Source organism: Raphanus sativus, chromosome 7, assembly GCF_000801105.2.
Source record: "Raphanus sativus cultivar WK10039 chromosome 7, ASM80110v3, whole genome shotgun sequence".
NCBI lineage: Eukaryota > Viridiplantae > Streptophyta > Magnoliopsida > Brassicales > Brassicaceae > Raphanus > Raphanus sativus.
Genome location: NC_079517.1, coordinates 19,640,390 through 19,661,825, shown reverse-complemented (window position 1 = coordinate 19,661,825; position 21,436 = coordinate 19,640,390). Strand labels below are relative to the sequence as shown.

General features: G+C 43.2%; 1 non-coding gene across 1 annotated transcript; it reads left to right on the top strand.

The window, feature by feature from the left end:
* Nucleotides 1-3,541: 3,541 nt before the first annotated feature.
* LOC130498156 (small nucleolar RNA R71) lies at nucleotides 3,542-3,648 on the top strand. Its single transcript, XR_008937078.1, has one exon. It is a non-coding gene; the product is annotated as a small nucleolar RNA R71 (small nucleolar RNA).
* The last annotated feature ends 17,788 nt before the right edge of the window (nucleotides 3,649-21,436 follow it).

The window sequence follows — 21,436 nt, the reverse complement described above, 5'->3', positions numbered from 1 at the left end:
GAGCAAAGATTTTATCCATCTCTAACTTCTCTAAGCCTATCTCAGCTCCTTTGATCTCTACACTCATTAACCATGCATCTACAAACCACAAATCCACATCTCTCTAACATTTATGAAGCAAACTCAATAGACATCTCACAAATGGTCAACTGGTCCAAGTCATTTGGTTTGGTAAGACAAAGGCTTTAATGCAAGTGAAATCAGAGGTTCAAAATGATCTTTTATGGTGGTTTACTCTCAAAACAAAGTAGCTTTGACATTACACATAATATATCTAAGAAAGGGATCAACTCATGCATACAATGCTCAATCTCCATTGTTCTACCCTTTCCCAAACACACAAGATATTCAATTATTCCTCAATGTCAAACCCAACTCACATCTCTCACCAAAAGATCCCAAGAACATTTTTCACATCAGACTCTTTCTTTTTGAAATCAATAAGGGATTTTCACAATTTTAAAACAAATCTGAGCTCCTAACAACTTTGCTAGCCCCCTTTTTATTCTCCTTTTTTTTTTTTTTTTTTTTTTATATTTGGGGGCCAAGACTTTTCACAATAAGAGCTAGATACTTCTCCACTTATCCCAAAAGACTAATCACTTAAGCACAAAGAGTCAAACCTTTCATATTCCCAAATCACAATCACAACACTCACCCCCTTCCTATAGCTAGACAATAGAGTGACTAATCTAGCAAGAATGGAGACTAAGCATTGTCGTTCCCAATACTCTCAACATTATGCACATGTAAAGCTTTCCAAAGAGGCCTCACTCAACAAATAATGATGGTTTAAAAATGAGGTATGGGTTTTGGGAGTGGAGTACCACTTGAGTTTGTCAAAAAGATTGGTAAAACAGATGGGACAACTCAAGTGTGTATATCCATGACTTAGTACACAAGGGACCATATGCAAGAGACATTAAAACAGGAGCTTGCTTCAAAGAGAGAGTATCAACAGTCAAATGAGTTTCAAGAGGAGCATTCAAGGCGCGAAGTTTACAAGCTTTCTAAAGGGTGCTCAAGCTACTTGTCATGATTACAAAGGTCAACAAATTCAGTACTTAGCATGAGCTCTTTACAAGGTTGAAATCCCCCTAATGCATGAATGCAACCTATATGCTTCTAGACTCAATCCTAAAAATGCAAATGATGCAACTAAATGATTCTTTTTGTGTTTTTCAAATTTTTTTTTTTTTATGCAAATAAGAATGTAATATGCAATGCATGAGACTCAAAATCATGGAAACAAACATGATCAAATACTTGGTACCTCCCCCACACTTAAATCACACAGTCTCTGTGTGAGTGAGGTACCCAATGGAAATGTGAAATACAAAGAAAAGTGGGATTGTGTGTTACCTTCCGTGGAGCGAGGTGTGAACGTCGCTGCGACAGGTCGCTCCCAGCTGGAGCGACTTCGGTATGTCGCTGTGAGAAGATCGCTCTGAGGTCGGTTTCTGTGTTTCCACTCGCGTGTGACGCGAGCGACCTCAGCATCTCGCTCTGGACATGTCGCTCCCAGGTGGAGCGACCTAGAGGTGTCGCTGCGATGAGATCGCTCTGGTGTCCGACTTTCTGCTCAATACCTGCACACAACTTCACTTTCCCATTGTTTTATGCAATAGAATGATAATGCAAATACTAATGCAATATATACAAGGATACTCATGGGACTTCCTCCCAAGTGAGCTTGTTTTAAGTCTCTAGCTTGACTTTGCCTCCTTTGGATCAGGCTGGACTAGGTGCAGAGAGTGGAGTTGACACCCCATCTTCCTCAGGTGGTAGCTCATCAAAGTGATCATCAGCAGGAGGAGGATTCATCTCTTCAATGGTGAAGGCTTGTCCAAATACAGTGGGGTTCCTCATCTTCTCCTTGATGTCAAAGTGGAGGATGTTCTCCTTGCCCAAATGGAGGTCAATCTTCCCTTCCTTCACATTCACAATAGCTCCTGCTGTAGCTAAGAATGGCCTTCCAAGAATCAATGGGTCTTGAGCCTCCTCACCCATTTCAAGCACCACAAAATCTGTAGGTATCTCATACCTTCCAATCTTCACAGGGAGGTTCTCTAGGATGCCCACAGGGTACTTCACTGATCGATCAGCCAACACCAGAGAGAGTCTACACTTCTTGTATTGAGTGAAGCCAAGCTTCTTTGCCACAGACAAAGGCATCAAGCTGACACTAGCTCCCAAATCGCAGAGACATTTCTCAAATACCATAGGTCCAAGAGCACAAGGGAGTGTGAAGCATCCTGGATCCTCTAGCTTCTCTGGAGCATCAAGCCTCTGAATGATGGCATTGCACTCATGACTCAGAACCATCATGCCCTCCATCTCCTTCTTCTTAGCAGCTACAACATCTTTCAGGAGTTTGCTGTATTGAGGAATCAGCATGAAAGCATCAATGATGGGCATTGTAACCTGAGCTTCACTCATCTGCTTCTCAAACAAAGCCTTGTACTTCTGTAGCAGCTGCTTCTTGAATCTACCAGGGAATGGAAGCTTTGGTTCATAGGGAGGGGGGACAGGAGAGCTCTCACTTGCTGGAGCAGCAGATTCACCATCTTTTGTTGTTTTCTTCTCTTCTCCAACCTTTCCTTTACCCTTGGCTTTCACAATCTTCTCCAAGATCTCAGCATCTGTCTTCTCATCAACAATGACCACTTCATCATCTAGGTTGATGGCCACCTCCTCACCTTGTTTCTCAGCATCCTTGGTGAGGGTTACAGGAGTCAACTGCTTACCACTCCTAAGTGTGACAGCTTTTGCTTCCTTGGGGTTTTGATCTGACTTTCCAGGTAGAGATCCTTGCTGGCGGTTCTGGTGGGAGCTCATGGAAGCAAACTGATTCTCCAAATTCTTGACAGAAGAAGCAAGGTGGGAGAATTTGTTGTTGAGCTCATTGTAGCTCCCATCAATCTTGGAGTGAAGGTTCTTCAGCTCATAGCCCACATGCTTCTCACTTCTAGTCTGAGACTCCAAGATCTGTTTCAGTAAGGCATCAGTGCTGCTCTGTTGAGGGGCAGAGGAGCTAGGAGAGGAGTTTTGCTGAGGCTGATAGTTGCTCTGCTGGTTGTTTCGAGGCTGATAACCACTCTGCTGGTTGTTTGAATAGGGCTTCTGTTGGTAGTTGTTGTACTGAAAGTTGGGTTCCTTCTTGTACCAGCTACCATTACTGTTGATGAAACACAATTCTTCTTGCCCTTCCAAACCATCAACCTCATTGACAGTAGGAGGTATCTCCTGGCTTGGGTTGCCAACAAAGTTCACCTGCGCTTGTGTGGCCTTATCAGCAATGAGTTTGTCAATCTTCTCCTGAAGAGCCTTTATCTCATTCCTTGTTTGATTGTCATCACCTCTGCTGCTTCTGTCATGGTCTCCACTGTAGACTGCATCACTCTTAACCATGTTGTCAACCAGAGCCTCTGCCTCTTCCTCAGTTCTCCCCAAAAAGAACCCATTGCTAGCTGTATCCAGTCTGGCTCTGTACTTAGGAAGAGCACCTCTGTAGAATGTGCTCAGCAAGCTCTCCTTAGAGAATCCATGGTGTGGGCACTGAGCTTGGTAACCATTGAATCTCTCCCAAGCTTCACTGAATCCTTCCAAGTTCTTCTGTTGGAAGCTGGAGATCTCATTCCTCAACTTAGCAGTTCTTGAGGTAGAGAAGAACTTCTCCAAGAATGCCCTTTTGCAGTCTTCCCAAGTGGTGATGGAGTCACTTGGTAGAGACTTCTCCCATTGACGTGCCTTATCCCCCAAAGAGAAAGGGAATAGCTTGAGCTTTAAGACATCCTCTGACACACCATTAGTCTTTGACATACCACAGTAGCTGTCAAACTTATCCAAGTGATCAAATGGGTCCTCCACAGCCAGACCATGATACTTGTTGTTCTCTATGCAGTTTAGCAGTCCTGACTTGATCTCAAAGTTGTTAGCAGCCACAGCTGGTGCTCGGATTCCAAGTCTAGGACCATGGATGTTGGGGCAGTCATAAGTGCCAATGGGGCGAGCTGGTCGCTGTTGGGGCCCTTGTGGAGCATTGTTTACTCCATTGGGGTTCAGAGGATTTTGTGGATCAGCCATCTCAGCTTCCTGTGTCTGCAGTAAAGCTTGTTGCTCTTCTTCTCTTCTTTTTCTAGCACACTCTCTCTCTAAAGCTCTGATGTCTGCGGCTCTTGGAACAAGGTTTGATGTACCCTTGCTCCTCAAGTTCATACACCTGAAAATCACAAAGAGTGAAGAAGAGAATCAGTAACTTACAAAAATAAAAATGACTTAGTCTCAAGCAAATGACTAAATCTCAATGTTCAAATCAAACTCAGAATTTGGCAACGGCGCCAATTTGATGTTAGGAGTTTTGAGGCTCCTAAGTCAAATGATAGTATAGTGGAAGTAAGTTGTCGAACCAGTTCTGAGGGACTCAAAGCAGTGAGAATGCAAGTATTTGCCTAATCTAAGTGCAGCCAGTGATTTGATGATTTCTAAACTAATGATTAAAGCTAATGCAAAGCAATAAAAATGATACTTTTAAGCTATTGGAAAGGAGAACTCATGGGTATAGGGATTTAGACCTTGGGTGATCAGGTTTCGAACTAAGGAATGTAAATGATAAATCAAACTATCAACCTTAAGCCTAGACACAATTCTAAGCAAGCTCTATGTCTAGATGAATGCTCATTTGCTAACATGTCTCAAACATCAAATGTCTTTGGTTGAATAACATGCAAGCAATCATTACTAACAAGTCTATTAGCTATCTTAGCATCTTTAACAACAAATCTCTTTGGCAAAGTACACTAAAAGCCTAGGAGAGTTGACTCAGGCATTTCATCAAACACCTGTCGGGTGAGAAATGCCTAGAGATCACCCTTTGAGTGGCCTACTCAAATGATGCATTAAGATCACTCTACTATGCAAGGAACAAGTATGATCTATACCTAAAACATCCTAGAACTAGCCTAATCACCCTTAATCACCCTAACCCATGAATCCAAAAGGTGATTACTCACTAATCTCCATGATTCCTCTTAAACCCATGGTGGATTTCAGATGAATCATATAGAGAACTAGAAAAGAAAATCACAAGAACACAAGAACAATCAAATCAAAAGAGAACTTTCTTGAGAGAGTTTGTTGTTCTTCCAATAGTCAAAAGATAATCTGCCAATGGTGGCTACAAAGAGTACTTAAACATTAGGTTTTTCAGTGCAAAAACGTGCACAATAAATTGCAAAAAGGTCCTTGAAAATAATAAAAATCGTGCACTGATAACGCGGAGCGACCTCGGCCAGTCGCTCCGAGAGGTCGCTGTGGCTTCGGGAGCGACCTCGGGTGGTCGCTGCGAGGCGTCGCTCCGGAGGCATTTTCTTCGTCTCCGAGCCGTGTAAAGCCGAGCGACTTGGAGTGGTCGCTCCAGCTTTGGTCGTCAAGGTCGCTCCGGCTGGAGCGAGGTCTCACAGCGACCTCTGCAGGTCGCTCCAGGCTCCTCTCGTCCAATCATCCTCCTTTTCACATCTTTTGAGCTCCAAGTGCATCCAAATGTCTCCAATAACCTCACTTGGCACTCCAGTACCTAATAGAGACTTATGCATGCAAAATGCAACCTAAACATGTCTAAATCCTATTTTATATGATGAAAATGCTTATGAATGAATGGTTAAAACAATGCAAATATGCAAGACATCAGTTGCACCAGTTGATGAGGTGATTGAACTCGATCCACCAGCAAGAGCAACTGGAAAGGTGGACTACCTGAAGGTGCTGGAGCACATATCTCGCCTAGGGACTAAACACTTTGCTGGAAGTGCTGATCCTATGGAGGCGGATGAGTGGAGGGACAGGCTGGTCCGGAACTTCAGGTCTACAAGGTGCCCTGAGGAGTACCAAAGAGACATAGCAGTGCACTTCCTGGAGGGAGATGCACACAACTGGTGGCTGTCCTTGGACAAGCGCACCAATGGTTCTATTGAGAGGTTCTCTGCCTTTGAGGTTGAGTTCAACTACAAGTACTTTCCGGCTGAAGCATGGGACCGTTTGGAGGCCAAGTTCTTGGACTTGACTCAAGGACGCAGGTCAGTAAGGGAGTATGAAGAAGAGTTCAACCGGCTCAGGAGGTATGTGGGTAAGGAGTTGGAGGATGAGAAGGTTCAGGTCCGCAGGTTCATAAGAGGCCTTAGGGTCGAACTCCGGACCTACTGCTCAGTCCGTACCTTCCGCACTGTCTCTGAATTGGTGGAACGCATGGCAATGCTGGAGACTAACCTTGCAGAGGAGGCTAGACTCAAGACAAGGAGTCAGGCAAGTGGTACTGGTCATGCTGGTGACCGGAAGGGGAAGAGAGACTCAACTGATGAGGGCAAGACCTCAGGTGGAAGGCCAGAGTGCCAAAAGTGTAGAAGGTGCCATGGTGGTGAGTGCTGGAGAGCTATGGGAGCTTGCACAAGATGTGGCAAGATGGACCACTCAGTCCGGGACTGTCCTGGACCAGATCAGGGTCGTGGCCAGGCGGCTGGTGGAGACTCCAGGACCTGTTTCCAGTGTGGGAAGGCTGGGCACTTCCGAAAGGACTGTCCCAAGCTTCAGGCTGGATCAGGAAGGATGAAGTCTGAGGTTAGCAAGCCTGAACCAAGCCGTGGCCAGACTTCTGCACCAAGGGTCTATGAGTTGTCTAAGGACACTGATGAGGCCAAGCCTTTCATGGCGATCACTGGTAATGATCTGATCTTATTCTTTTTAAATTTTTAGAAATGCTTGGTATGCAACCTAGAATGGATTATATGCTTAGATTGGGTTTCAGGTAGGGACCCTAAGTATTGGTGGTGTGGAAACACATGTACTTTTCGACACTGGAGCTACACATAGTTTTGTGAGTCCATGTTTGGTCGGAAAGCGTTTGTTCCAGATTGGGACAGGGGATGATCCTGGCCTGGTGAGTGCGGCTGGAGGCCAATTGATGCCCTCATTAGGACGAGTGAAGGATATCCTAGTGGTGATCCAGGACAGGGCAATGCATGTGGATCTTGTTGTGGTCCAACTCAAGAATCATGAGGTGATCTTGGGTATGGACTGGCTTGGAAAGAATCGGGCCACCTTAGACTGTCACCAAGGGAGGGTGCTGTTTGGGAGTGGGTGTGGACCCCCGATCAGGTTCCAAGGTATTCGTCCAACCTCTGGATGCTTAGTGGTATCAGCAATCCAAGCGGAAATGATGCTTGAGCGGGGTTGTGAGGCTTATATTGCCACAATCACCACTAAGGAGGTTGTTGGGGGTGGTGACCCGGACGGGATTCCGCTGGTCAGTGAGTTTTAGGATGTGTTTAGGTCTCTACAGGACATTCCCCCTGATAGGTCAGACCCATTCATAATAGAACTGGAACCAGGGACGGCCCCAATGTCAAAAAGTCCCTACCGCATGGCTCCTCCTGAGATGGCCGAGCTAAAGAAACAACTAGAAGAGTTGTTGGATAAGGGTTTCATACGCCCTAGTGTGTCGCCTTGGGGAGCACCAGTCCTATTTGTGAAAAAGAAGGATGGTAGCTTTAGGCTGTGTATTGACTATCGAGGGCTGAATAGGGTTACTATTAAGAATAAGTACCCATTGCCTCGGATAGATGAGATGTTGGATCAGCTGAAGGGAGCAAAGTGGTTCTCTAAGATTGACTTGGCTTCAGGGTATCATCAGATCCCAATTGAACCAAGTGATATAAAGAAGACTGCATTCAGAACCAGGTATGGCCACTATGAGTTTGTGGTTATGCCATTTGGTCTGACCAATACACCAGCAGCATTCATGAAGATGATGAATGGTATCTTCAGAGACTTCTTGGATGAATTTGTAATCATCTTTATAGATGACATACTTGTATATTCCAAGAGCAAAGAAGACCATGAGAGGCATCTCCGGGTTGTGCTGGGAAGATTGAGAGAGCAGCAGCTCTTTGCTAAGTTAAGCAAGTGTAGCTTCTGGCAAAGGAGCATTGGCTTCCTTGGACACATTGTGTCAAGTGAAGGTGTGTCTGTTGATCCGGAGAAGATATAGCCATAAAGGCATGGCCTCAGCCTAAGAATGCCACAGAAGTCAGGAGCTTCTTAGGGCTGGCCGGCTACTATAGGAAGTTTGTGAAGGGTTTGCCAGTTTGGCACAGCCTATGACTCAGTTGAAAGGAAAGGATGTTAAGTTTGTATGGTCAGAGGAGTGTGAGAGAAGTTTCTCTGCACTTAAGGACATGCTTACTAGTGCACCAGTCCTTGTCCTGCCTGAGGAGGACCAACCATATGTGGTGTACACAGACGCCTCCATTACTGGACTAGGCTGTGTACTGATCCAACATGGGAAGGTCATTGTTTATGCCTCACGACAGCTGAGGAATCATGAGGGTAATTACCCAACACATGATCTGGAAATGGCAGCAGCGGTGTTTGCCTTGAAGATTTGGAGATCATATTTGTATGGTGCCAAGGTTCAGATACTTACAGACCACAAGAGTCTAAAGTATATTTTTACTCAGCCTGAGTTAAACCTGAGGCAAAGGAGGTGGATGGAGTTTGTGGCAGATTATGATCTGGACATAACTTACTATCAAGAGAAGGCCAACTTAGTGGTTGATGCTTTGAGCCGGAGAAGTTATATACCATGGATTTTACCCGTTTTTAACCATGGTATACTAGTATTTTATTATATATTTAATCTGTTTTCTAGCCTGTTAGATATGTTTTCAGGTTCATGAGCATTTCGTGAGAAAGTGATGTTTTTGGAGCATTTTGGAGTACAAGAGATGATACATCCGAGTTGACCATTCAAGACCAAGTCGGAAGTCAACATTGCGATTATAATCGATCAATACTCATCCAGAGTTGTCGATCGATGTAGCTGAGAAGTTCCGCGTACTAGAAGATTATAATCGATCGATACACATCCTGTGTTGTCGATCGATATCGAGGACGAAATGGTTTAGCCGACTACTTCACCAAGACTTCACCAAATTACGAGATTGCCCCTGACGAGTTTTTAACCTAATGGAAATGCTTAAATATTCCTGATAAGTGTTTTTGATGGCAACTTCGAGAGAAGTAAGCTTTGAACAACTCAGAGAAAAGCAGAGAGTGTGAGAGAGAGACTAGAGTTTTATTTGTGTTGAGAGATTGGAGAGATTTCTCATCTCCTTTTGTATTTCTACTTAATTTTATCTATGCAATTCTTTCATCTATCCATTGTCATGAATTGCTTAGCTATGTCTGACTAGTTTACTTGTTAGATTTAGGGTTTAAATAGGTTTGTGGGATTAGCCCCAAACTATAATTGCTAAGTTGTGGTACTCATCAAATGGATTGCACCCTATGCTTGTTCTAGATTAGCTAACTAGAATATAGATCACTAGGATCTTTGATTATCTTGAATTATTCATTTGAGCTATCTTGTCTCCCGTTGAGAAGAGCGACAGTCCTCCTTGAGACCTAGTGTTCATTATCGGCTCGCGCCTAGGCATATCTAGAAGCCATCGATCGATATCCCGACAGGTGAATCGATCACCGAGCGAAAGGTGTATCGGTCGATATCTCAAAAGGATATCGATCGACTCTTTTTCTGTGTCAACATACGACAGTTGAGGCCAGAGATCTAGATTATTTAACCAGTGATACATCACTTGAGTTAAGCGGCTGAGATCTATAGTATCATGCAAACAACTTGTTAAAGCATTTATAGAAATTATAATCTCCATTCCTGAATAAAAGCCCTATGTCTAGCACTCTTTATCACATCTAAACAACCCATCATATTGTTAGTTGGAGCAACTACCTTGCTCGTTTTAAGAATTGTTATTTTTATTTCCATCATATAAACAAACTTCACCTAGGATTGATTAGTAGATTTTATTTAATTGGTTCCCTAGCTCCTCGTGATTCGATCCCTAAGTACTACAGCTGTACCTCTTATTTGAGAGAGTAAGCTCTACTGGGTAATTTGAGCACTATCAAATTTGGCGCCGTTGCTGGAGAGCTTTGATCGCCATTAGATTTAATCTTATTAATCTTAGGTTTTTCTTTTTACCCCATTTCTGATTAAATTTTTTCTTGTCTTTTCAGGTACATGCCCAGCAGTCCCAGAAGCAACAGGAGAAATCAACTATTATTCTCATAGAATCCTGCACACTTGGAACGCTCAATCCGCAAAGACCTACGCTCCGCATCGATCGACAGAACCGCAGTACCGTCGACTGATACGCACGTTCAACTGTCGACCGACACTCAGACAGCACCGTCGACCGATACCGTTCGCCGATCCACATCGTTCGATACTACTCACCGTACATCGATCGACACTATTCTGCGAAGCATGGTCGCGATTGTTATCCTCACGCAGGGCGAGAATGGAAACCTGTATGACCAAGATGGTCATCTGCGTAATGCAACAGGTCAGAAGCTAGAGGCACAGGGAAACATAATCCCTGAGCCTGAAGCTGAGGCTACAAGAGAAGCTCAAACACGATCGTTGGCAGACTACAATCGTCCAGACGAGTACTACACCAACAGATCAGCTATTCGACTTCCAGAGATTCAGAAGCCGAACTTCGAGCTCAAGCCTCAGTACTACTATCTCGTGTCTCAGATACCTTATTTTGGGCTATCACAAGAGCATTCTATGGACCATCTAAAGAGGTTCGAGGATCTTATCGCTGCTATTCGTATGGATGGAGTCCCTGAGGACTACCTACTCTGCAAGCTCTTCAAATACTCACTGATTGGAGAAGCTTCGCACTGGCTCAAGCAGCTACCTACAGGATCACTGACATCCTGGGCCGACATCAAAAACGCCTTCCTGCGTAATTTCTTTGATGAGGCACGCGCTGAAGACTTAAGGAGCAAAATCGCCACTTTCGCGCAAAAGCCTAGTGAGACTTTTAAAGACGCGTTGATCAGATTTAAGTTCTTCCAGCGAGACTGTCCACACCATGGATTCAATGAAGTGCAGCTGCTAAGCACCTTCTACAGAGGTATCGCCTTGAGGTATCAGATGGCTCTTGATACTGCTAGCGAGGGAAACTTCAACACTATGAATCCAATAGAGGATGTGCGACTTATTGAGAACCCAGCCAACAGCAGCAGCACCAAGAAAACTGACTCTGACAAGAAGAAATCGGTTGCAGCCATCGGGGAAGACCAGATGAATGAAGTCAGAGCCAAAATAGATGCTTTACATGCATTTCTGGGGCAGCCAGTCTGCTCAGCTGAAGAAGGAGAGGCTAGAGAAGATGATACAGAGGAAGATGTGAACTACATTGAAGGTACTGGATTTCAGAGATGTGGAAACCAGAGTGGAAACATAAACTTTTTTGGCAGTGGTCAGAAGAGTAACTACAACCAGAGTTCACAGTACCAGAAACCCTTCACCAACACAAGGAACTACGGCAACTCAGCTTACCAAAACCCACCACCACCCACCCAGGAGAGTAAGTTTGATGCCATGATTGATGGAGTTCTAAAAGGTCAGCAGATGCTTACAATAGACTTCAATGGGAAGATTGACTCTGTCTTCAACAATCTGACCACAAAGATAGACACCATTTGCACTCAAGTTAAGAAACTTGAGACACAGATTGTCCATACTGAAGACTCTATCAGGAGGATTGGAACTTCTAAGGAAGTAGGGGAAGGAAATAGGAAACACCACGTGAATGCCATTATAGATGATGATTTCTGGCAAGTGGTGAAACAGGAGAAGCTACAAGAAGGAGACTTTGAAGTGGAAAGTTCACTAAGTTTCGGTGGATCACAATGGTGTCGATCGACACCATCTAGTCCACATCGATCGACATCAATGATGCCATTTCCGGATACGACTGTAGATTGCAACGCGGTTAGGATATTGACACATGCTGAATTCACGGCTTCTCATCCATACCCACCCACCCACACCTACGAAGATATTGACCGACGAGACGAGCCACTCATCGATCGACACAAAGATGAGAAACGTCTCGATCGACCCTTTTCTCCACCTATCGATCGACATGCACCTCTCACATACCGAGTGCAACTACCATCGATAGAAAGCAACCGAATCAATGCACTCAGACCTGCACCGAAACCACAAGCTAACCCTACAGAGACTACTGGTAATTCTTCAGACACTACACCTACATCAGAGGGAACTGAAGGAAGAAGGTTAAGGAGTAGGAAAGAGAAGATTCCTAAGAACCTTAAGAGGGAAGCTAATGAAAAGGAGATTGATGGTTTCACTAAGAGAGTTATCAGAAACCCACCAGAGAAACCTTTTGAAGAGGTTTACTTCACAAGCAGATTGTGGATGTTCTTCAGAGAAACAAGGGAGACTGAAAATGACATTAGAAGAAGGTTTAAAAATGTCAGAGAAGATATGAGGAAAAGGATTACTTTGAAGAAGAAGAGTGATCCTCAGAAGTTTGCAATACCCTGTGTAGTACAAGGGATTGAATTTCCTCATGCACTATGTGACACTGGTTCATCAGTCAGCATCTTACCAAAGGTCATGGCAGACCATCTGGGCCTGCAAGTAGAGCCTTCACCAGAGATCTTTATATTTGTGGATTACACGCAAAAAAACTCTGGAGGCTTCATCAGAGACCTGGAAGTACATATTGGTAATGCTATCGTCCCTGTGGATTTTCATGTCCTAGACATCAAGTTAAATTGGAACTCTTCCCTCTTACTTGGAAGAGCATTTATGGCTACAGTAGGAGCCATATGTGACATCAACACCAACAGGATGTGCTTGACTCTGATAGATCCACATATCCACTACGACCCTGTCAAGCTTGGCAAACCACCAGCCAAATCAGTGGTAAAAGAAGATGATACTGGTATCATTGCAGTTTGTCATTGTGAAGTCGAGTACAAGACAGAGTACTCGGAATCGGTTGACAGCACCTTAACTTCATCGATCGATACCCGCAAGTCAGAGGAGATCGACAACAAACATAGATCATCGATCGACAGAGACCCACCAGATGATGAACTCGATCTACCAGATCATTGCTACCCGAATTTCGCCATCCCACCCAACCGAAAGGAAGATGATTACTCAGTAAAGAGTTGGGCAGATAGCGGATTTCACGAGAGTTTTGCAGTAGACATAGCCACATTTTCCCACAGTGGAGACCACAGTGAAGAACATGATGCAGACTACTGGGAAGAGAGAGCTTGGGAAAATTACTTGGAGAATGACAGATTTGCCAATCGATTCCCACAATCGATCAACATCAAGCGGCCACCATCGATCGATTATCTACTTCATCCAGCAAAACGACATCGTCCATCGATCGACATAGCCAGTATCACATCGATCGATATTAACCTAGACGACTTAAAGGACAAACCTCTGCACCTTCTACCCAGAAGCTTCCAGCATTCATCAACTTATCAATGGAGGACTGCAACAACATGAACAACCGATCCAACCATGCAGCTAGACATGCACCATCGACCGCCACCACCACATCACCATCAATCGACGCCACAGAGCTCAATCTCGATTTCATGAACCTTATGATATCAGGAACTTTTCACTAACACCTGATGAATTTGGAATTTTCAGGGACACAGATGGCTATGCAAGAGCAATGGATGGAAGAGTTCTGCACATAACCAGAGAAGACATAGCAGACATCCTCCAAGTAGCTAATGGACCAGAAAACCTGTTCACACAGCAACGTGGCCATCCAGACATCCTAACTCACGTCCAGGACAAGCACCACGTCACCACAAGCGAATATACAGTTCCTCATAACTTCGGTCAACCCAGGAGTTCACCATCGATCGACATCGTTTCATCACCATCGATCGACGGCGGATATCCCGGATCGATTGACATACCAAGAGTCAGATCGCCTGACAGACGATTGGAGTTTGGACGGCGTGCCTTCAATACTGATGGATCCAGGAGATTCAAATGGGAAGCAAATGATGAATATGGTGTCCACAGAGATGAGTTTGGCTATGCTAGAGGAGTTGATGGTGAAATCATCCATGTTACCAAGGAGCAAATAAGGAGAATTCTGGAGAGAGCATCACTTTTTCACAGAGGTTGCTTACGCCTTCCAGTACGCACACGCCCTTACCATGCATACAGACCACCACCAGTACCTTACAGTAGAGAGGAGATAGATGATATGGTGACTGATGTATGGAGAGCTCAGGCACACCTTGAGGAAAACATGCACACATTGGTGGAAGACACTTTCCAGCCCTTGGATATCAGCTACAAGGATTTCCAGAATGATATGTCTGAGATAAGAGTGGAGCTTGGAAACATATTAACCATGCTTAAGAAGGAAGCTACGCCACTAATATCGACTGACAAAGTACCTGTACCATCGATCGACATCGGCAAGACTACATCCAAGGACCGACCAGAATGTTCATCACCTAAGAGAGATGAATGGGAGATTGCTTATATCAACACACGGATTGGAGACGTCTACAACCCTCTCGACAACAATGTCGAATGGTTAAGCAAAATGATCGATCTTCTACAGAAAGAGCTAGCATCAATTCGCAAGAAAGTTCAAGCTAAGAATGCTACTTTTCCATCGATCGACACACAATCTTCACCGTCGATCGACACAAGATTCGCAGCACTGAAGATAGGATGCAAGCATACGAGCAGAAGCATGAAAATTTCAGTTCACCTATCCTGCGATACCACGACAAACTGTCACAGCAGCTGAACGAGCTACAACAAGACATGAGCATAGTTCAAGATCATCTTGGTCTTTGTAACAGAAACACAACATCGATCGACAGGCCTAGACCAATATCGATCGACATCGAGCCACCACCAGCGAAGAGAGCATGCACTACAGCAGAAGTTGATGAGATCAAACATGAGCTGTACGAGGCTATGAATTCTATGGAGGAAAGACTGAACGAAAGAAGTGATGACATTGACGACACTCTCAACGAAGAGTAACCAACCTTTGCAGAGCTACTGGTCTATTGAAGAATGAGATACGCAATATGCAGAGAAATCTTGAGTACCAAGGACAACGCTCAGAATCGATCCACACAGTTGACACTGCATCGACCGACATAACTCCCAGTGAAACGACCGACGCACAAGTTGTAGCATCGATCGATACAGAATCCTTGGCAGATCAAGATCAACAGATTCAAGACCAGCACGACAAAGAACAACATGAAGATCTACCTGAGCATTCAAGATTTGATTTCTATCAGCATCAGTTAGACATGGAAAATTTGGACAGAAGGTTGCAAGTCATCAAAGCAGATTTAGCAAAGATATATCCTCGATGGACAAGATCAGATGATGCCACAAGAAGCTTCACTGCTACTGAGTCCAAAGATGAGGGAAATGTTTGCCCAGCAGCAAACAACAACTCCCACTGCACCCCATGAGTCACACACCTACCACAGTCAAGCTAAATGACTATAACATAGCGCTGAGTGGGAGGCAACCCACTATTAGGTTTTCTTTTATTTTCTTTTATTATTTTTCAATTTTGCTTTTATTTTTCGGATTTATTTTGCAGTTTTTATAAGATCCGAGTAGAATGATGATTCCGTCGACCGATATTTACCATTCATATCGCTCGACACCACACGACCATTACTAACGATCGACGTACACCACTACGAATCGATCGACACCTTGTCGATGAGGTTTAATCATTCTAACTTGTTATATTTATTAATTATGATTTATTTCATTTACCTCACCACCGGCTATGTTACACTGGGACAGTGTAATTTAAGTCCGGGGGGAGTTTACTAATATGTGTTTTTATTTTGGTTTTTATTCAAACTGTTTTTCAAAATTATTTTTCGCATAAGTAGTAAATAGGAACATTGATATAGATTTATATTTGATTGTCTGACCACTCTTTAGCACCATTCTAGATTACTGATTGCAGATAGTACTAAAGATGCTAAAGTGGATCAACATGTCATCTATATTCACTAGCTAAGATTGTTTGAAGGAACCAAAGCTGACCTCCAACACTAATACTGACTTATTTGCTTGTCTTGGGGCTTGGAAATCACTGGATCGGAATCCTCTTACAAGTCTGGAAGGTAAAAACGTCTGTGTGTTTCTGGTTCCCTTCCTTCTCTCTCTTCAGCGTCTCAAGATCTAAGTTTATGTTATAAAAGATTGAAATGATTTCTTGAGAGGCAGAGGGGTAGGAGTGTCTCCTGCGACCCCAGTATTCTAAATCTCAAGGATGATCACACATTGTGGAAACGAGGGATAGGTAAATTACCAAAGACCCCATTATTCGCTACACTTTGTCAAAAATGTATGAGTTACAATGCAAATGTCAATGAGATGGACTAGATGGCCTAAGAGATTCAGAGAAGAGAGATGAGGGGAGAAAGTGACCAGAGAAGACTACCTGTGTGTTCAGATATTTGTTTGAGTTGACTCCATGTGTCCTTTGATCGATACTCCCAAGGTAAAGCCTGAGAACTTTTATTTTATGTTAAGAAATGAGGTTAGTAGAGGGGAATGTCAGATGAGATTTGCTAAGTTGTTGACTAGGTGAGTTTGGTTGCTAAGCCAGGATAAGGCATAATGAACTTCTGTGATTAGGATATTTAGATATGGATTGCAAACCCATAGAGTGATGACTTCAATATTTTGAATCTTTGAGTTCCTACTGTTTTCAAACCTTTTCCAAAGACTACTATTTTTGCTTGAGGACAAGCAAAGGAGTAAGTCTGGGGGAGTTGATATACCATAGATTTTACCCGTTTTTATCCATGGCATACTAGTATTTTATTATATATTTAATCTGTTTTCTAGCCTGTTAGGTATGTTTTCAGGTTCAGGAGCATTTCGTGAGAAAATGATGTTTTGGAGCATTTTGGAGTACAAGAGATGATACACCCGAGTTGACCATTCAAGACCAAGTCGGAAGTCAACATTGCGATTATAATCGATTGATACTCATCCATAGTTGTCGATCGATGTAGCTGAGAAGTTCCGCGTACTAGAAGATTATAATCGATCGATACACATCCTGTGTTGTCGATCGATATCGAGGACGAAATAGTTTAGCCAACTACTTCACCAAGACTTCACCAAATTACGAGATTGCCCCTGACGAGTTTTTAACCTAATGGAAATGCTTAAATATTCCTGATAAGTGTTTTTGATGGCAACTTCGAGAGAAGCAAGCTTTGAACAACTCAGAGAAAAGCAGAGAGTGTGAGAGAGAGACTAGAGTTTTATTTGTGTTGAGAGATTGGAGAGATTTCTCATCTCCTTTTGTATTTCTACTTAATTTTATCTATGCAATTCTTTCATCTATCCATTGTCATGAATTGCTTAGCTATGTCTGACTAGTTTACTTGTTAGATTTAGGGTTTAAATAGGTTTGTGGGATTAGCCCCAAACTATAATTGCTAAGTTGTGGTACTCATCAAATGGATTGCACCCTATGCTTGTTCTAGATTAGCTAACTAGAATATAGATCACTAGGATCTTTGATTATCTTGAATTATTCATTTGAGCTATCTTGTCTCCCGTTGAGAAGAGCGACAGTCCTCCTTGAGACCTAGTGTTCATTATCGGCTCGCGCCTAGGCATATCTAGAAGCCGTCGATCGATATCCCGACAGGTGAATCGATCACCGAGCGAAAGGTGTATCGGTCGATATCTCAAAAGGATATCGATCGACTCTTTTTCTGTGTCAACATACGACAGTTGAGGCCAGAGATCTAGATTATTTAACCAGTGATACATCACTTGAGTTAAGCGGCTGAGATCTATAGTATCATGCAAGCAACTTGTTAAAGCATTTATAGAAATTATAATCTCCATTCCTGAATAAAAGCCCTATGTCTAGCACTCTTTATCACATCTAAACAACCCATCATATTGTTAGTTGGAGCAACTACCTTGCTCGTTTTAAGAATTGTTATTTTTATTTCCATCATATAAACAAACTTCACCTAGGATTGATTAGTAGATTTTATTTAATTGGTTCCCTAGCTCCTCGTGATTCGATCCCTAAGTACTACAGCTGTACCTCTTATTTGAGAGAGTAAGCTCTACTGGGTAATTTGAGCACTATCAAATTTGGCGCCGTTGCTGGAGAGCTTTGATCGCCATTAGATTTAATCTTATTAAACTTAGGCAAAGGAGGTGGATGGAGTTTGTGGCAGATTGTGATCTGGACATAACTTACTATCAAGGGAAGGCCAACTTAGTGGCTGATGCTTTGAGCCGGAGAAGTGATATACCATGGATTTTACCCGTTTTTAACCATGGTATACTAGTATTTTATTATATATTTAATCTGTTTTCTAGCCTGTTAGATATGTTTTCAGGTTCATGAGCATTTCGTGAGAAAGTGATGTTTTTGGAGCATTTTGGAGTCTAAGAGATGATACATCCGAGTTGACCATTCAAGACCAAGTCGGAAGTCAACATTGCGATTATAATCGATCAATACTCATCCAGAGTTGTCGATCGATGTAGCTGAGAAGTTCCGCGTACTAGAAGATTATAATCGATCGATACACATCCTGTGTTGTCGATCGATATCGAGGACGAAATGGTTTAGCCGACTACTTCACCAAGACTTCACCAAATTACGAGATTGCCCCTGACGAGTTTTTAACCTAATGGAAATGCTTAAATATTCATGCCAAGTGTTTTTGACGGCAACTTCGAGAGAAGCAAGCTTTGAACAACTCAGAGAAAAGCAGAGAGTGTGAGAGAGAGACTAGAGTTTTATTTGTTTTGAGAGATTGGAGAGATTTCTCATCTCCTTTTGTATTTCTACTTATTTCTATCTATGCAATTCTTTCATCTATCCATTCTCATGAATTGCTTAACTATGTCTGAGTAGTCTACTTGTTAGATCTAGGGTTTAAATAGGTTTGTGGGATTAGCCCCAAACTATAATTGCTAAGTTGTGGTACTCATAAAATGGATTGCATCCTATGCTTGTTCTAGATTAGCTAACTAGAATATAGATCACTAGGATCTTTGATTATCTTGAATTATCCATTTGAGCTGGCTTGTCTCCCGTTGAGAAGAGCGACAACCCTCCTTAAGACCTAGTGTTCATTATCGGCTCGCGCCTAGGCATATCTAGAAGCCTTCGATCGATATCCCGACAGGTGAATCGATCGCCGAGCGAAAAGGTGTATCGGTCGATATCTCAAAAGGATATCGATCGACTCTTTTTCTGTGTCAAAATACGACAGTTGAGGCCAGAGATCTAGATTATTTAACCAGTGATACATCACTTGAGTTAAGTGGCTGAGATCTATAGTATCATGCAAGCAACTTGTTAAAGCATTTATAGAAATTATAATCTTCATTCCTGAATAAAAGCCCTATGTCTAGCACTCTTTATCACATCTAAACAACACATCATATTGTTAGTTGGAGCAACTACCTTGCTCATTTTAGGAATTATTATTTTATTTCCATCATATAAACCAACTTCACCTAGGATTGATTAGTAGATTTTATTTAATTGGTTCCCTAGCTCCTCGTGATTCGATCCCTAAGTACTACAGATGTACCTCTTATTTGTGAGAGTAAGCTCTACTGGGTAATTTGAGCACTAATCAGTTTGTGAAGGGTTTTGCCAGTTTGGCACAGCCTATGACTCAGTTGACAGGAAAGGATGTTAAGTTTGTATGGTCAGAGGAGTGTGAGAGAAGTTTCTCTACACTTAAGGACATGCTTTCTAGTGCACCAGTCCTTGTCCTGCCTGAGGAGGACCAACCATATGTGGTGTACACAGACGCCTCCATTACTGGACTAGGCTGTGTACTGACCCAACATGGGAAGGTCATTGCTTATGCCTCACGACAGCTGAGGAAGCATGAGGATAATTACCTAACACATGATCTGGAAATGGCAGCAGTGGTGTTTGCCTTGAAGATTTGGAGATCATATTTGTATGGTGCCAAGGTTCAGATACTTACAGACCACAAGAGTCTAAAGTATATTTTTACTCAGCCTGAGTTGAACCTGAGGCAAAGGAGGTGGATGGAGTTTGTGGCAGATTATGATCTGGACATAACTTACTATCCAGGGAAGGCCAACTTAGTGGCTGATGCTTTGAGCCGGAGAAGGGCTGAGGTTTCAGCTGAGAAAGAGGCTGATATATTGGAAGGGATGGTCCGGTCACTTAACCTCAACACTTTGGTTGGTGCTGATGAACCATTGGGGTTGGAGGCAGTGGATCAGGCCGATCTCCTTACCAGAATTTGTGCAGCTCAGAAGCTGGATGAGAACCTTCAAAAGGTTGCTCTTAATGACAAGACTGGGTACCAAACGACAAGCAATGGTACCATCTTGGTCAATGGGAGGATAAGTGTTCCTAACAATACTCAAGGAAGAGATTATGAGACAAGCTCATAGATCTAAGTTCTCAATTCATCCAGGACTGAACAAAATGTATAGAGATTTGAAGAGGTATTACCATTGGGCCGAGTGGGTGGAAAAGTGTCACATTTGCCAATTGGTCAAGGCGGAGCACCAAGTACCCAGTGGACTACTCCAGATTTTGTCCATTCCAGAATGGAAGTGGGATCACATTACCATGGATTTTGTGACTGGTTTTCCTACGACCAGAAACAAGAAAGATGTTGTTTGGGTGGTGTCGATAGGTTAACCAAGTCGGCTCACTTCTTGGCAATCAAGAAGGGGGATAGTGTGGATGAGATTGTGCAGATCTACATCAATGAAATTGTGAGGTTTCATGGTGTGCCTGCAAACATTGTGTCGGATAGAGATCCGAGGTTCACATCTTACTTTTGGCAAGCTTTCCAAAAGGCCTTAGGCACAAGAAAGCACATGAGTACAACCTATCATCCACAGACTGATGGTCAGTCAGAGAGGACAATCCAGACGTTGGAGGACATGCTAAGGGCTTGTGTTCTGGACTGGGAAGAGTCCTGGGAGAAGCACTTGCCTTTGGTAGAGTTTGCTTACAACAACAACTTCCATATAAGCATTGGTATGTCACCATATGAGGTTTTGTATGGGCGGCCATGCAAGACACCCTTGTGCTGGACCCAAGTGAGGGAGCGCAACATGATTGGTCCTGAGATTGTGGAGGAGACCACATAGAAGATCAAGTTTGTCAAAGACAAAATGAAGGAGGCTCAGGATAGACAGAAGAGCTATGCTGATAAGAGAAGGAAACATCTTGAGTTTGAGGTTGATGATCTAGTCTATCTCAAGATGATTACTTTCAGAGGTAGGACCAGGGTTTCTGGAAGAAGGAAACTGGATCCTAGGTACTTGGGTCCATTCAGGATCATAGAGAGAGTGGGCGCAGTGGCCTACAAGTTAGACTTGCCATCTGCAATGGATGCATACCACAATGTGTTCCATGTGTCCCAACTAAGGAAGTGCTTATCCGAGCAAGATGTAGTATTGCCGGAGATTCCCAAAGATCTTGGTAAGAAC